This window comes from Triticum dicoccoides, chromosome 2B (genome assembly GCF_002162155.2).
Source record: "Triticum dicoccoides isolate Atlit2015 ecotype Zavitan chromosome 2B, WEW_v2.0, whole genome shotgun sequence".
NCBI classification, from domain to species: domain Eukaryota; kingdom Viridiplantae; phylum Streptophyta; class Magnoliopsida; order Poales; family Poaceae; genus Triticum; species Triticum dicoccoides.
This window is the reverse complement of record NC_041383.1, coordinates 31,641,720-31,659,369: the sequence shown is the minus strand read 5'-3', so window position 1 is coordinate 31,659,369 and position 17,650 is coordinate 31,641,720.

The following is a 17,650-nucleotide window of genomic DNA, read 5'->3' as shown; positions in this document are numbered from 1 at the left end:
ATCCATGAGAGGACGCATCCCTATTCACCTCAGTCAAATGGGGCGGCCGAAAGAAAGAACCGTACTCTAACTGATTTGGTTAACGCCATGTTATACACATCGGGTCTCTCCAAGGCATAGTGGGGGGAGGCGATATTGACTGCATGTCATGTCCTAAACCGAGTTCCCACAAAGGACAAAGAGATAACTCCATTCGAGGAATGGGAGAAGAAAATGTTAAAGCTCTCTTATCTACGAACATGGGGTTGTTTGGCGAAAGTCAATGTGCCAATTCCAAAGAAGCGGAAGATGGGACCAAAAACTATGGATTGTGTTTTCTTGGGATATGCTTTTCATAGCATTGGTTATAGATTCTTGGTTGTAAAATATGAGGTACCTGACATGCATGTCGGTACGATCATGGAGTCGAACGATGCGACTTTCTTTGAAGATATCTTTCCCATGAAGGATATGGCTACCTCATCTAATCAGGAGATGCCTAGTTCAACGAATCAGGAACCAGTTACAATTACTGAACCTGCCATTTCGATGGACCACTTTGAAAGACCTGTGGAGGAGAACAATGGAGTTCCTACTAGGAGCAAGAGACAGAGGACTCCAAAGTCCTTTGGTGATGATTTTCTTGTGTATCTCATAGATGACACTCCCAGTTCTATTTCCAAGGCGTATGCATCTGAAGATGTTGACTACTGGAAGGAAGCAGTTCGTAGCGAGACGGGTTCCATCTTGGCAAATGAAACTTGGGAGATAACTGATCGTCCTTATGGGTGCAAACCTATAGGATGCAAATGGGTATTCAAGAAGAAGCTTAGGCTTGATGGTACTATTGAAAAGTATAAGGCTCGGCTCGTGGCTAAGGGTTATACCCAAAAGGAAGGTGAATACTTCTTTGATACTTACTCACCTGTGGCTCGACTGACCACAATTCAAGTTCTACTTTCACTAGCTGCCTCACATGGTCTTCTCATTCATCAAGTGGATGTTAAGACTGCTTTCCTAAATGGAGAGTTGGATGATGAAATTTATATGGAACAACCAGATGGGTTTGTAATAGATGGTCAGGAAGGGAAAGTGTGCAAGTTGCTGAAGTCTTTGTATGGACTCAAGCAAGCACCCAAACAGTGGCATGAGAAGTTTGAAAGAACTTTAATAGCTGTAGGCTTTGTTGTGAACAAAGCTGACAAATGTGTGTACTATCGCCATGGTGGGGGCGAGGGAGTTATCCTTTGCTTGTATGTTGATGACATACTGATTTACGGAACAAATCTGAATTTTATTAAGGAGGTCAAGGATTTCCTATCTCGCTGTTTTGATATGAAGGATTTAGGAGTGGCTGATGTCATTCTGAACATCGAGTTGTTGAGGGACGATGATGGTGGGATTACATTGCTTCAATCTCACTATGTGGAAAAGATCTTGAGTCGCTTTGGCTACAATAACTGCAAGCCCTCTCCAACACCATATGATGCTAGTGTGTTGCTTCAAAAGAATTGAACAATTGCTAGAGACCAATTGAAATATTCTCATATTATTGGCTCGCTCATGTACTTAGCCAGTGCTACAAGTCCTGACATCTCTTTTGTTGTTAGCAAACTGAGTCGGTTTGTCTCAAAACCAGGCGATGTGCATTGGAAAGCTCTAGAGAATTTTGCGTTATTTGAAAGGCACTGCAAATTATGGAATTCACTACACTAGGCACCCAGAGGTGCTTGAAGGGTATAGTGACTCAAACTGGATCTCAAATGCTGATGAGATAAAGGCCACGAGTGGATATGTATTCACTCATGGAGGTGGCGCTGTTTCTTGGAAGTCTTGCAAGCCGACCATCTTAACGAGGTCAACAATGGAAGAAAAACTCACAACACTAGATACAGCTACAGTCGAAGCAGATTGGCTTCGCCGGCTCTTGAATGACTTGCCCGTTGTTGAGAAACCTGTACCGGGTATCCTTATGAACTGTGACAATCAAACTGTGATCACGAAAGTGAACAGCTCAAAGGATAACATGAAGTCATCAAGACACATTCAGAGAAGGCTCAAGTCTGTCAGAAAAATGAGAAACTCCAGAGTTATTGCATTGGATTCTATCCAAACGTCTAAAAATCTGGCAGATCCTTTTACTAAGGGTCTATCACGTAATGTGATAGATAATGCATCGAGGGAGATGGGTATGAGACCCACAACATGAGTTGTTCACAGTGGTAACCTATTCTTTGTGATCGAGGATCCCGTGAATAAGATGTGGAAGACAAGTTGTTGGTCAACTGGGAGGAGAGTACCCTTACTGTTAAAAATACCACTACATGAAGATGCAATACTCTCCTAATCTACATGGTAGGTTGATGTATATCTTAATGTGTTCTAAGTGGCTCTTTGAAGTAGAGATGTTGTCCTCCAGAACATCTTTTGAAGAACGCACCTATATGAGTCTGATTGTTAAACATCGCAATCTATGAGAGTAGGGTTCTCTCTAGTAAAGTCATGAAAGGTCTCGGAGTATGACGCATAAACTCCACCCGCGGGAAGACCCACGGTAGCCACGTATCGGTCAAGGCTTTGTGTGAAGCTAGATTCGTAGAAAACTTACAGTTCAAGGCCCAGTCCACTACTCAAGTTGCTTACTAGTGTAGCATAGAGTTCTAGGTGGAAGTTCAACTTAACAGTCTCCACTGCAATATCGGTATATAAAACGGTGATTTGGAACCAAAGGGAAATTTTGTGTGCCTCTGGGATCTGGTGGGGCATTGTTGGAATTTTTGTCTATTTGGGCCTATCCCAATAGCAGTTTCAGAAATTGCTAATAAATTCTAGAGGCCCACGCAGCCCATACGTGCAAGGCAAGAGGTGGAACTAAAGTTTAATCCCACATTGCTAGTTTAGAGGGAGTTGGGTCTCTTTATAAGGGAGGTTCTTTCCCCACTTGTATGAGCATGAGAACAAGAGGGACATCCACGCGCGCTCCTCCTCCATCGCCCGCCTCGCCATGCCACGCCTCGTCACAATGCACCGCGCCGCGGGTTGCGGGAATGAGCCGAGACGATGTCTAAATTTTTGCCACGCACTACGGGTATACGAAAGGTCACTCAGGAGCTGAGAAGTTTTGCTGTAGTGGATATTGAATATGAACATTGCACCTTGGTGACCCACAAATGCAGGGGATCGCAACAGTTTTCAATAAGTAAGAGTGTCGAACCGAATGAGGAGCTAAAGGTAGAACAAATATTCCCTCATGTTCTATCGACCACCAATACATCTCTACGCACGCTTGACGTTCGCTTTACCTAGAACAACTGTGAAACTAGAAGTACTTTGTAGGTGTTGTTGGATAAGTCTGCAAGATAATAAAGAGCACGTAAATAAAAGCTAGGGGCTGTTTAGATAAAGATGCAATAAAGTAATATAGCGAGTGTGGAAAAGTGGTGGTAGGAGTTGTGGAATTGTCCCTAAGCAATTGACTATGTTACTAGATTGGTAATCACTATTGCAATTCTATTTGAGGGAGAGGCATAACCTAAGATGCTTTCTCTACTTGGATGATATGCTCTTATGATTGGAACTCTAGCAAACATCTGCAACTACTAAAGATTCATTAAGGTAAAACCCAACCATAGCATTAAAGTATCAAGTCCCCTTTATCCCATACGCAACAATCCCCTTACTCGGGTTTGTGTTTCAGTCACTCACGGAACCCACTATAAGCGAATCATGAACGCATTGCAACACCCTACAGCGGGAATCCCTCACGCTTGCGCGACACGGAGATCTCTATAGGAAAGCACCAATAATAATACATGCAACTCAAACCAATCATAGCAATTCATCAATCACCGATAGGACAACGAAAATCTACACAGACATCATAGGATGGCAACACATCATTGGATAATAATATGAAGCATAAAGAACCATGTCAAGTAGAGGGTACAGAGGGATGCGGGAGAGTGGACCGCTGAATATAGAAGGGGGAAGGTGATGGAGATGTTGGTGAATATGACGGCGGTGTTGGTGAAGATTGCGGTGATGATGATGGCCCCCGGCAGTGCTCCGGCGCCACCGAAAGCAAGGGAGAGAGAGCCCCCCTTCTTCTTCTTCTTCCTTGACCTTCTCCCTAGATGGGAGAAGGGTTTCCCCTCTGGTCCTTGGCTCCCATGGCTTGGGAGGGGAGAGAGCCCCTCCGAGATTGGAGCTATCTCTCTGTTTCTGCGTTCTCAGATTCTACCCCTTCACCATTTCTTTAATATCCGAAGATCCGTAACTCCGATTGGGGTGAATCTTTCGCCTAGATTTTTCCCATAAAATTAGATTTCTTGGACAAAACAAGGGCATCAAGTGCCTTACAGGTGTCCCATGAGAGTGCCAGGCGCGCCCAAGGGGGGTGGGCGTGCCCCCCTGTCTCGTGGCCACCTTGGACACCGTTTTTTTAGGAACCATAAAAAATTAGGAACCTCGGACTCCGTTTTGCGTTGATTCTTCCTTCGGAAAATCCCAAATATTCCAAAATAATTCTCCGTCTGTTTTTATCCCGTTTGGACTCCGTTTGATATTGATTTTCTGCGAAACATAAAACATGCAACAAACAGGAACTGGCAATGGGCACTGGATCAATATGTTAGTCCCAAAAATAGTATAAAAAGTTGCCAAAAGTATATGAAAGTTGAAGAATATTGGCATGGAACAATCAAAAATTATAGATACGATGGAGACATATCAGCATCCCCAAGCTTAATTCCTACTCGTCCTCGAGTAGGTAAATGATAAAAAAAGATATTTTTTGATGTGGAATGCTACCTAGCATAATCTTGATCATATGTCTAATCATGGCATGAATATTAAGACACGAGTGATTCAAAGCAATAGTCTATAATTTGACATAAAAACAATAATACTTCGAGCATACCAATAAAGCAATCATGTATTTTCAAAACAACAAGGCCAAAGCAAGCTTATCCCTACAAAATCATACAGCTTGGCCATGCTTCATCTTCGTCACACAAAATGCTCCCATCATGCACAACCCCGATGACAAGCCGAGTAATTGGTTCATAATTTTTAACGCGCTTCAGCTTTTTCAACCCTCACGCAATACATGAGCGCAAGCCATGGATATATCACTATAGGTGGAATAGAATATAATGGTGGAGGTTTATATGGAGAAGACAAAAAGGGAGAAAGTCTCACATCGAAGCGGCTAATCAACATGCTATGGAGATGCCCATCAGTTGATGTCAATGCGAGGAGTAGGGATTGCCATGCAACGGATGCACTAAGAGCTATAAGTGTATGAAAGCTCAAACTGAAAACTAAGTGGGTGTGCACCCAACTTGCTTGCTCATGAAGACCTAGGGCATTTGAGGAAGCCCATCGTTGGAATAAACAAGCCAAGTTCTATAATGAAAATTCCCACTAGTATATGAAAGTGATAACATAGGAGACTCTATATATGAAGAACACGGTGCTACTTTGAAGCACAAGTGTGGAAAAAGGATAGTAACATTGCCCCTTTTCTTTTTCTTTTTTTTCTTTTTTTTCTTTTTTGGTGGGCTTCTTTGGCCCCCTTTTTTATTTAGGCTTCTTTGGCCTTTCCTTTTTTTCTTTTTTTCCTTTTTCTTTTTTTTATGGCGCAATGCTCTATAATGATGATCGTCACACTTTTATTTACTTACAACTCGATATTACAACTCGATACTAGAACAAAGATATGACTCTATATGAATGCCTCCGGCGGTGTACCGGGATGTGCAATGATCTAGCATAGCAATGACTTCAAAAACGGACAAGCCATGAAAACATCATGCTAGCTATCATATGATCATGCAAAGAAATATGACAATAAATGCTCAAGTCATGTATATGATGATGATGGAAGTTGCATGGCAATATATCTCGGAATGGCTATGGAAATGCCGTGATAGGTAGGTATGGTGGCAGTTTTGAGGAAGATATAATGAGGCTTATGTGTGATAGAGTGTATCATATCACGGGGTTTGGATGCACCGGTGAAGTTTGCACCAACTCTCAAGGTGAGAAAGGGCAATGCACGGTACCGAAGAGGCTAGCAATGATGGAAAGGTAAAAGTGTGTATAATCCATGGACTCACATTAGTCATAAAGAACTCATATACTTATTGCAAAATTTTATTAGCCCTCAAAGCAAAGTACTACTACGCATGCCCCTAGGGGGATAGATTGGTAGGAAAAGACCATCGCTCGTCCCCGACCGCCACTCATAAGGAAGACAATCAAAGAAACACCCCATGCTTCAAATTTGTCACACAACGGTTACCATACGTGCATGCTACGGGACTTGCAAACCTCAACACAAGTGTCTCTACAATCCGCAACCACCCACTAGCATGACTCTAATATCACCATATTTATATCGCAAAACTATTGCAAGGAATCAAACATATCATATTCAGTGATCTACAAGTTTATGTAGGATTTTATCACTAACCATTTGAATGACCAATTCCTGTCATCTCTCTAAATTGATATAAGTGAAGCAAGAGAGTTTAATTCTTTCTAGAAAAGATATACCCACGCTCTAACAATTATAAATGAAGCAAAAGATCATTCTACAAATGGCGTTTTTCTATGTGAAGAGAAACAGGCAATCCAAACTTTAAATGATATAAGTGAAGCACATGAAGCAATCTATAAAGCCATACTCAAAAGATTTAAGTGAAGTGCAATGAGCATTCTATAAATCAACCGAGGACTATCTCATACCAGCATGGTGCATAAAAGAAAAGTGAAACCTAAATGCAAAAGACGCTCCAAGGTTGCACATATCACATGAACGAAACGAATCCGAAAACATACCGATACCTGTTGAAGAAAGAGGGGATGCCTTCCGGGGCATCCCCAAGCTTAGATGCTTGAGTCTCCTTGAATATTTACTTGGGGTGCCTCGGGCATCCCCAAGCTTGATCTCTTGCCTCTCTTCCTTTTCCTCATATCGAGACATCCTCGATTACACACTTCATCCACACAAAACTTCAACAGAAAACTCGGTAAGATCCGTTAGTATAATAAAGCAAATCACTACTCTAAGTACTGTAGCAAACCAATTCATATATTTTTTTGCATTGTGTCTACTTTAATATAGCTTTTCCATGGCTTGATCCACTGATATAAATTGATAGTTTCATCAAAACAAGTAAACTATGAATCAAAAACAGAATCTGTCAAAAACAGAACAGTCTGTAGCAATCTGGATATTCACCATACTTCTGTTAACCCAACAATTCCACCAAAATTAGTAAAAATAAAAAATTTGTACATCAAGACAGTTGAAAAGGAATCAGAACCGTTTGTCGTTCCAGTTAAAAATGTAAAATCGAGCACTACAGTCAAAATTTCTGTCCTCCACCGTACAAACCAACAAGCATTGTAAACATCCTAAAGGCAAACCTTGGCACATTATTTTTTATAATACAATGGAATTATACAAGGGGATAATTATTTTTGATGAAAAGTTTCTGTAATTAAGATTCACAAAGTTTCGGTGAGCATGAACAAAGTTCAAGGAGCTCTCCCACTTCAACAATGCTTGTCTCTCTCACTTTCACTTTCCTTTTTGAAAAGTTTTTAGGTTCCCCTCTTTATTTATTTTTGTTTTTAAACTATATAAAAGCACTCAACAGAAATAAATGACTCTCTAAAACTTCCGGGTTGTCTCCCTGGCAGCGCTTTCTTTAAAGCCATTAAGCTAGGCATATAGTGCTCAAGTAATGGATCCACCCGGATCCCAAGGTATATCAAAGCCAATTTTAATTAACAATGATTTGTGATTTAGTAGTGAGCACAAAGTAACATATATCATGCAATAACAAAGTCTAACTCTCTTCCTATGCATCGGCATGTCATAAAAGAACAATTCATGCACACCCAGTAAAGGCCAATGCATAGTATAAGCAGATTCTTGCAATTTCAAAGTATGGGAAACATAGAGAGGTGGAGAAATAGTTCCTCTCTCATAATAATTGCAAGTAGGAGCAGCAAGCACATGCATATTATATCTATCAAAATCATCATGTGCGACGGTAAAAGGCAACCCATCAATATAATCCTTAATAAGCACAAACTTCTCCGATATAGTGTAGTCGGGAGAATTCAAAAGGATAATAGGACTATCAAGCGTGGGTGCAATAGCAACAATTTCATGTTTAAAATAAGGAACTATAGCAAGTTCATCTCCATAAGCATAATTCATATTGGCATCTTGGCCACAAGCATAGCAAGTATCATCAAAAAGGGATATTTCAAGAGAATCAACGGGATCATAGCAATCATCATAGAAATCATCCTTCGGTAAGCATGAAGGGGAATTAAACAATGTATGAGTTGAAGAGTTACTCTCATTAGAAGGTGGGCACGGGTGATCAATCTGCTCTTCCTCCTTTTGTTCTTCGCTCTCCTCATCATCTTTTTCATCCAATGAGCTCATAGTTTCATCAATTTCTTCTTCCATAACTTCCTGCAAAATATTAGTCTCTTCTTGGACAGTGGAGACTTTCTCAATAAATGCATTAATATAGTAATTGTATTCATAATTTTCATAGCAATATCTAAGTATAGCAAGATATTCAGGCCTATAAACATCATCATCTAGAGCTTCATACTTTTCAAACAGAGATTCAATTTCATAAGCAGCCTTAAAAGCAACAAATCTTCAATTTGTTCAACATCATAGTAATCATATATACCATTAGCATAAGAAGCTAAGGTTTCATTATCATTAAATTTGCATGAAAAGGGAAGGTGTGGAGCCTTCATCCTAGAGCAACAAGTAATATCATATCTCAAGCATAGATCCCGAGCATACCAACGCAACATAATAAATTGATCTCATAATAGTTTCCCTTTTTGTGCCAAGCGATAATCCCTAAAGTATTCACATTGATCCAACGTGTCTCCCATTATAAAGTTGAATGGGGTTTTCTCAGGATTATCAAAGTAGTACATAATATCTTTCACAAAGTGAGAATCGAGGGTTTTAGGAGTTACCCCATCTCTATGAGTAGCAAGTACACCTAATTTTTTTGGTATTTCGTGTTCCATATCCATAACTAAAGATAGAGAACAACTTAGAACAGCAAATAAAAATTACTTAGTGATAAAGCAAACAAGCACACACGAGAATATTCACCCCACGCTATGACTCCCCGGCGACGGCGCCAGAAAAAGGTCTTGATAACCCACAAGTGTAGGGGATCGCAACAGTTTTCAATAAGTAAGAGTGTCAAACCCAGCGAGGAGCTAAAGGTAGAATAAATACTCCCTCAAGTTCTATCGACCACCGATACAACTCTACGCACGCTTGACGTTCGCTTTACCTAGAACAAGTATGAAACTAGAAGTACTTTGTAGGTGTTGTTGGATAAGTTTGCAAGATAATAAAGAGCACGTAAATAAAAGCTAGGGGCTGTTTAGATAAAGATGCAATAAAGTAAATATAGCGAGTGTGGAATAGTGGTGGTAGGAGTTGTGGAATTGTCCCTAAGCAATTGACTATGTTACTAGACCGGTAATCACTATTGCAATTCTATTTGTGGGAGAGGCATAAGCTAACATACTTTCTCTACTTGTATCATATGCACTTATGATTGGAACTCTAGCAAGCATCCGCAACTACTAAAGATTCATTAAGGTAAAACCCAACCATAGCATTAAAGTATCAAGTCCCCTTTATCCCATACGCAACAATCCCCTTACTCGGGTTTGTGTTTCATTCACTCACGCAACCCACTATAAGCGAATCATGAACGCATTGCAACACCCTACAGTGGGAATCCCTCACGCTTGCGCGACACGGAGAGCACTATAGGACGGCACCGATAATAAAACATGCAACTCAAACCAATCATAGCAATTCATCAATCACCGATAGGACAACAAAAATCTACTCAGACATCATAGGATGGCAACACATCATTGGAAAATAATATGAAGCATAAAGCACCATGTTCAAGTAGAGGGTACAGCGGGATGCGGGAGAGTGGACCGCTGAATATAGAAGGGGGAAGGTGATGGATATGTTGGTGAAGATGACGGCGTGTTGGTGAAGATCGCGGTGATGATGATGGCCCCCGGCAGCGCTCCGGCGCCACCGGAAACTAGGGGGAGAGAGCCCCCCTTCTTCTTATTCTTCCTCCTTGACCTTCTCCCTAGATGGGAGAAGGGTTTCCCCTCTGGTCCTTGGCTCCCATGGCTTGGGAGGGGCGAGAGCCCCTCCGAGATTGGATCAATCTCTCTGTTTCTGCGTTCTCAAATTCTACCCCTTCACCATTTCTTTAATATCCGGAGATCTGTAACTCCGATTGGGGTGAATCTTTCGCCTAGATTTTTCTCATAAAAATAGCTTTCTTGCGGAAAAAGAAGGGCATCAACCGTCTTACGGGTGGCCCATGAGAGAGCCAGGCACGCCCAGGGGTAGTGGGCGCGCCCCCCTGTCTCGTGGCCACCTCGGACACCGTTTCGTGTTGATTCTTCCTCCGGAAAATCCCAAATATTCCAAAATAATTCTCCGTCCGTTTTTATCCCGTTTGGACTCCGTTTGATATTGATTTTCTGTGAAACATAAAACATGCACCAAACAGGAACTGGCACTGGGCACTGGATCAATATGTTAGTCCCAAAAATAGTATAAAAAGTTGCCAAAAGTATGTGAAAGTTGAAGAATATTGGCATGCAACAATCAAAAATTATAGATACGATGGAGACGTATCACACCCTTCGGCTGCTACCTGTTCGTTTCGTCTCCCTCGTTCCCTTCAGCTCCCGGCGCAGCCTCTCGCCTCCTTCTCTTGCGCCTATAAAAGGGAGGTCGCTCCTCTCAGAGAGACGCACCAGAACTACTTCCTCCTCTCACCACCGGTTCCGGAGCACTGCGCGCTGCTACAATCTTCCCCATCCCGACTTACGGCGTGCACCGCAGGTCGGGACAGTAGGCCTCCGAAACCGCACCTTTTGAGTCCTGTTTGGGAGAAGGGTGATAAGGTTTTTGGGGAGTGCTCTGCACGATTACTGACTCCACTCCTTCGTCACGGACTCTGACGACTACTTCCCCAACGTCGACAACCTCCTCCATGACATGGCTGGCGAGGACACCGACCCCAAGTCCAGTGCTACCGCTACTACTATTGTCCCGTATGTGTTCTTACTCTTTCTGTTAGAGGTCATGTCACAGTTCCTTGTTCTACTGTTTGCCCTACATATGTTAGACTCTACTTCATATATGCTGCTTGCCCTAAATATGTTTGCCTATAGTTCATATGTGAAGATGATATTTATCCTCTCTCTGTCTGATCGCAATACTTGCTTTATCTCTGCTATTTTAGTCATGTTTTATTCAGTATTTCTGTTAATAAAATCATATGGTAAATTGCTCATATTTCCAACAATCCCAAAAACCTTATGATTGGCAATTTACCCCAAGTGGTTTTGCTGCTTCCATGAGACCTCCTATGTTTGAGGTTATCCATTATAAGAGGTGGCGCATGAGAGCAGTCTTATGGTTTCAAACCATGAGTTGCTATGATGCCACTCTTGGCAAACCTGAAGGAGAGCAAGATGCACAACAGGCACAAGCTTTTCAGTAAGTGGATACCTTGTTTAAGGCTGCTCTCTTGAGTGTTCTTGGTGAGAACATAGTTGATGCTTATGCGTCAATCGATAATGGAAAAGATATGTGGGACGCACTCGAGGCCAAGTTTGGGGTCTCAGATGCTGGCACTGAGTTGTACATCATGGAGCAATTCTATGACTACAGGATGACTGAAGAGCGCTCAGTGGTTGAGCAAGCTCATGAGATATAGTCATTTGCTAGAGAACTTGAGAACTTCAATTATATCCTACCGGACAAGTTTATTGCCCGAGGTATCATCACTAAGCTTCCTCCCACGTGGAAGAACTTTGCTACCTTACTGAAGCATAAGAGGCAGGAGTTTTCCATTCCAGATCTCATTGGTACTCTTGATGTGGAAGAAAAGGCGAGAGCGAAGGACAACCGTGCTCGAGGTATTGAGGGAGGTTCTAGTGCCAATCTGGTACAGAAGAAGAACTTCCAGCCCCACAAGTTCAAGAACAAGGGCAAGTTTGATGGTAAAGCACAGTTTGACGGGAAGAACAAGGCTATACAGCACACGAACTTCAAGAAGAAGAATGACAAGAAGAAAGGTGTTTGTCATGTGTGTGGGGATCCTGATCATTGGACTCCTAGTTGCCCTAATCGCTAGGACAAGTGTCATCCTGGGAAAGGCAGCGAGACCGCTAATGTTGTCATTGGAGACACTGACATGAAGGATGTTGGGTATGGTATATTTCCCACTATTATTTCAGTATGCCATTCTCCTGATTGGTTGATCGACACGGGTGCTAATGTGCATGTATGCGGTGATATTTCCATGTTTTCATCTTATCAGACCGCAGGGACTTCCACTGTGCTGATGGGCAACGGTTCAAGTGCTTCTGTTTGTGGTGTTGGCACGGTCGATCTGAAGTTTACTTCAGGGAAGATCGTGCGGGCGAAGAACGTGCATTATGTCCCCTCTGTCAATAAAAATATTGTTAGCGGATCTCTTCTGTGTAGAGATGGATACAAGCTTGTCTTTGAGTCAAATAAATTTGGAATATCCAAGTATGGAACCTTTGTTGGTAAAGGCTATGAGTCAGGAGGCCTATTTCGTTTATCCTTATCATACATTTGCAATAAAGTTGTTAATCATGTTTGCAACAATAGTGAATCAAATGTGTGGCATTCACGTCTTTGTCATGTTAACTTTGGTTGCATGTCGCGACTAGCAAAGTTGAACTTAATCCCTAGTTTCACCACTGTCAAGGGATCTAAGTGTCAGGTGTGTGTGCAAGCTAAGCAACCTCGTAAGTCTCATGTGACTGCGGAAACGAGAAATCTTGCACCATTAGAGCTCATACATTCAGATCTATGTGAAATGAATGGTGTTTTGACAAAAGGTGAAAAGAAGTATTTTGTGATGTTAATTGATGACTCCACTAGATATTGTCGTGTGTATCTTCTGAAATCTAAGGATGAGGCTTTGAACTATTTCAAGATCTATAAAGCTGAAGCGGAAAACCAACTTGATCGAAAGATCAAGAGGCTTAGGTTCGATCGTGGTGGAGAGTATTCTCAAATGAATTTGATTCCTTTTGCGCGGAACATGGTATAATCCATGAGAAGACACCTCCCTATTCACCTCAGTCAAATGGGGCGGCCGAAAGAAAGAACCGTACTCTAACTGATTTGGTTAACGCCATGTTAGACACATCGGGTCTCCCCAAGGCATGTGGGGGGAGGCGATATTGACTACATGTCATGTCCTAAACCGAGTTCCCACAAAGAACAAATAGATAACTCCATTCGAGGAATGGGAGAAGAAAAGGTTAGAGCTCTCTTATCTACGAACATGGGGTTGTTTGGCGAAAGTCAATGTGCCAATTCCAAAGAAGCGGAAGCTGGGACCAAAACATGTGGATTGTGTTTTCTTGGGATATGCTTTTCACAGCATTGGTTATAGATTCTTGGTTGAAAAATCCGAGGTACCTGACATGCATGTCGGTACGATCATGGACTCGAATGATGCGACTTTCTTTGAATATACCTTTCCCATGAAGGATATGGCGACCTCATCTAATCAGGAGATGCCTAGTTCATCGAATCAGGAACCAGTTACAATTACTGAAACTGCCATTTCGGTGGAACACTTTGAAAGTCCTGTGAAGGAGAACAATGAAGTTCCTACTAGGAGCAAGAGACAGAGGACTGCAAAGTCCTTTGGTGATGATTTTCTTGTGTTATCTCATAGATGACACTCCCAATTCTATTTCAGAGGCCTATGCATCTGAAGATGCTGACTACTGGAAGGAAGAAGTTTGTAGCGAGATGGGTTCCATCTTGGCGAATGAAACTTGGGAGATAACTGATTGTCCTTATGGGTGCAAACCTATATGATGCAAATGGGTATTCAAGAAGAAGCCTAGGCCTGATGGTACTATTGAAAATTATAAGGCTCGGCTCGTGGCTAAGGGTTATACCCAAAAGGAAGGTGAATACTCCTTTGATACTTACTCACATGTGACTCGACTAACCACAAGTTCTACTTTCACTAGCTGCCTCACATGGTCTTCTCATTCATCAAATGGATGTTAAGACTGCTTTCCTAAAGGAAGAGTTGGACGAGGAAATTTATATGGAACAACCAGATGGGTTTGTAATAGATGGTCACAAAGGGAAAGTGTGCAAGTTGCTGAAGTCTTTGCATGGACTCAAGCAAGCACCCAAACAGTGGCATGAGATGTTTGAAAGAACTTCAACAGCTGCAGGCTTTGTTGTGAACAAAGCTGACAAATGTGTGTACTAGCGCCATGGTGGGCGCGAGGGAGTTATCCTTTGCTTGTATGTTGATGACATACTGATTTTCAGAACAAAGCTGAATTTTATTAAGGAGGTCAAGGATTTCCTATATCGCTGTTTTGAGATGAAGGATTTAGGAGTGGCTGATGTCATTCTGAACATCGAGTTGTTGAGGCACGATGATGGTGGGATTACATTGCTTCAATCTCACTATGTGGAAAAGATCTTGAGTCGCTTTGGCTACAATAACTGCAAGTCCTCTCCAACACCATATGATGCTAGTGTGTTGCTTCGAAAGAATTGAACAATTGCTAGAGACCAATTGAAATATTCTTAGATTATTGGCTTGCTCATGTACTTAGCCGGTGATACAAGACCTGACATCTCTTTTGTTGTTAGCAAACTGAGTCGGTTTGTCTCAAAACCAGGAGATGTGCATTGGAAAGCTCTAGGGAGAGTTTTGCATTATTTGAAAGGCACTGCAAATTATGGAATTCACTACACTAGGCACCCAAAGGTGCTTCAAGGGTATAGTGACTCAAACTGGATCTCAAATGCTGATGAGATAAAGGCCATGAGTGGATATTTATTTACTCATGGAGGTGGCGCTGTTTCTTGGAAGTCTTGCAAGCAGACCATCTTAACGAGGTCAACAATGGAAGTAAAACTCACAACACTAGATACAGCTACGGTCGAAGCAGATTGGCTTCGCCGGCTCTTGAATGACTTGCCCGTTGTTGAGAAACCTATACCGGGTATCCTTATGAAATGCGACAATCAAACTGTGATCACGAAAGTGAACAGCTCAAAGGATAACATGAAGTCATCAGGACACGTTCAGAGAAGGTTAAAGTCTGTCAGAAAAATGAGAAACTCCGGAGTTATTGCATTGGATTATATCCAAACGTCTAAAAATCTAGCAGATCCTTTTACTAAGCGTCTATCACGTAATGTGATAGATAATGCATCGAGGGAGATGGGTATGAGACCCACAATATGAGTTGTTCACAGTGGTAACCTATTCTTTGTGATCGGAGATCCCGTAAATTAGATGTGTTAGACAAGTTGTTGGTCAACTGGGAGGAGAGTACCCTTACTGTTAAAAATACCACTCCATGAAAATGCAATACTCTCCTAATCTGTATGGCAGGTTGATGTATATCTTAATGTGTTTTAAGTGGCTCTTTAAAGCAGAGATGTTGTCCTGCAGAACATCTTTTGAAGAACGCACCTATATGAGTCTGATTGTTAAATGTCGCAATCTATGAGAGTAGGGTTCTCTCTAGTAAAGTCATGAAAGGTCTCGGAGTATGACGCATAAACTCCACCCCCGGGGAAGACCCACGGTAGCCACGTATCTGTCAAGGCTTTGTGTGAAGCTAGATTCGCAGAAAACTTGCAGTTCAAGGCCCAGTCCACTGCTCAAGTTGTTTACTAGTGTAGCATAGAATTCTAGGTGGAAGTTCAACTTAAGAGTCTTCACTGCAGTACCGGTATATAAAACAGTGTTTTGGAACCAAAGGCAAATTTTGTGTGCCTCTGGGATCTGGTGGGGGGTTGCTGGAATTTTTGTCTATTTGGGCCTATCCCAATAGCAGTTTCAGAAATTCCTAATAAATTCTAGAGGCCCACGCAGCCCATACGTGCAAGGCAAGAGGTGGAACTAAAATTTAATTCCAAAATGCTAGTTTAGAGGGAGTTGGACCTCTTTATAAGGGAGGTTCTTTCTCCACTTGTATGAGCATGAGAACAAGAGGGACATCCACGCGCGCTCCTCCTCCGCCGCCCGCCTCGCCACGCCACGCCACGCCACGCCTCGTCACGATGCGCCGCGGGTTGCGGGAATGAGCCTAGCCGATGTCTAAATTTTTGCCACGCACTACGGGTATATGAAAGGTCACTCGAGAGCTGAGAAGTTTTTCTGTACTGGATATTGAATATGAACATTGCAGCTCCCGGCGCAGCCTCTCGCCTCCTTCTCTTGCGCCTATAAAAGGGAGGTCGCTCCTCTCAGAGAGACGCACCAGAACTACTTCCTCCTCTCGCCACCGGTTCCTGAGCACTGTGCGCTGCTATGATCTTCCCCATCCCGACTTGCGGCGTGCATCGCAGGTCGGGACAGTAGGCCTCCGAAACCGCATCTTTTGAGTCCTGTACGGGAGAAGGGTGATAAGGTTTTTGGGGAGCGCTCTGCGCGACTACTGCCTCCACTCCTTCGTCACGGACTTCGACGACTACTTCCCCGACGACGACTTCTTCCGACATCGACAACCTCCTCGACGACATGGCTGGCGAGTACACCGACCCCAAGTCTAGTGCTACCTCAGATCACATGACTTGCTTTATCTCTGCTATTTTAGTCATGCTTTACTCAGTATTTCTGTTAATAAAATCATATGGTAAATTGCTCATATTTCCAACAAGGGCCACCACATGGCACGAGGCGCGCCATGGTCTAGAGGATTTTTTTTTAAATAAAACAATAACAGCCCACCTACTGGGCCGGCACGGCCTGCATACGACTAGAAACCCAACCTCTAGTTGGGACAGGATGCAGGCCCGGTAGGGCCCACAGGACAGAAGACTTGCAATAGGCCCACAAAGGCCTACTTAGAGAGAAGCTCGACATGGTAGCCGCTGCGGGGCTTATAAACCGGTGCGAGCTCCTCTCAACTAGCGAGGTGGGACTAAACATTGTGCACTGCGGGTGGCAGCGCACCCCTTCAGTACCGGTTGGTGACGCGAACCCGTACTAAAGGGGGTATTTAGTACCGGTTGGAGCCACCAACCCATACTAAAGGCCACCACCTCTTTAATACCGGTTCGTGGCACAAACCGGTACTAAAGATTCACCACGAACCGGTACTTATGAGCGCCACCCGGCTAGCCGTTGGAACCGTCACTAATGGTCACATTAGTACCGTTTCAATTACAAACCGGGACTAATAAGTTTCACATTAGGCCCTTTTTCTACTAGTGGTCGCCGTCGAGAGTCACCACGGAAAGTCCACGGCCGCACCGACGGTGCACCATGCAGCGAAGCTGAATCGAGGAGATCGAGTTGTGCCACTTGGAAACAAAGAAGCAAACATGCACGTTTTCTCACCGTGCTCAGTTATTAAAAAAGAGGTTCGGGGTTATTTTATTATGCAGAGAAATTACTGTGGCTTGGCAAATACTCTAGTATTAAAACCACAGTTTTTAGACGCAGACAAACAGCCTGCTGTAAATAAAATTATAGTAATCCGAAAAACTGAAGTATTCTGAAAATACTTA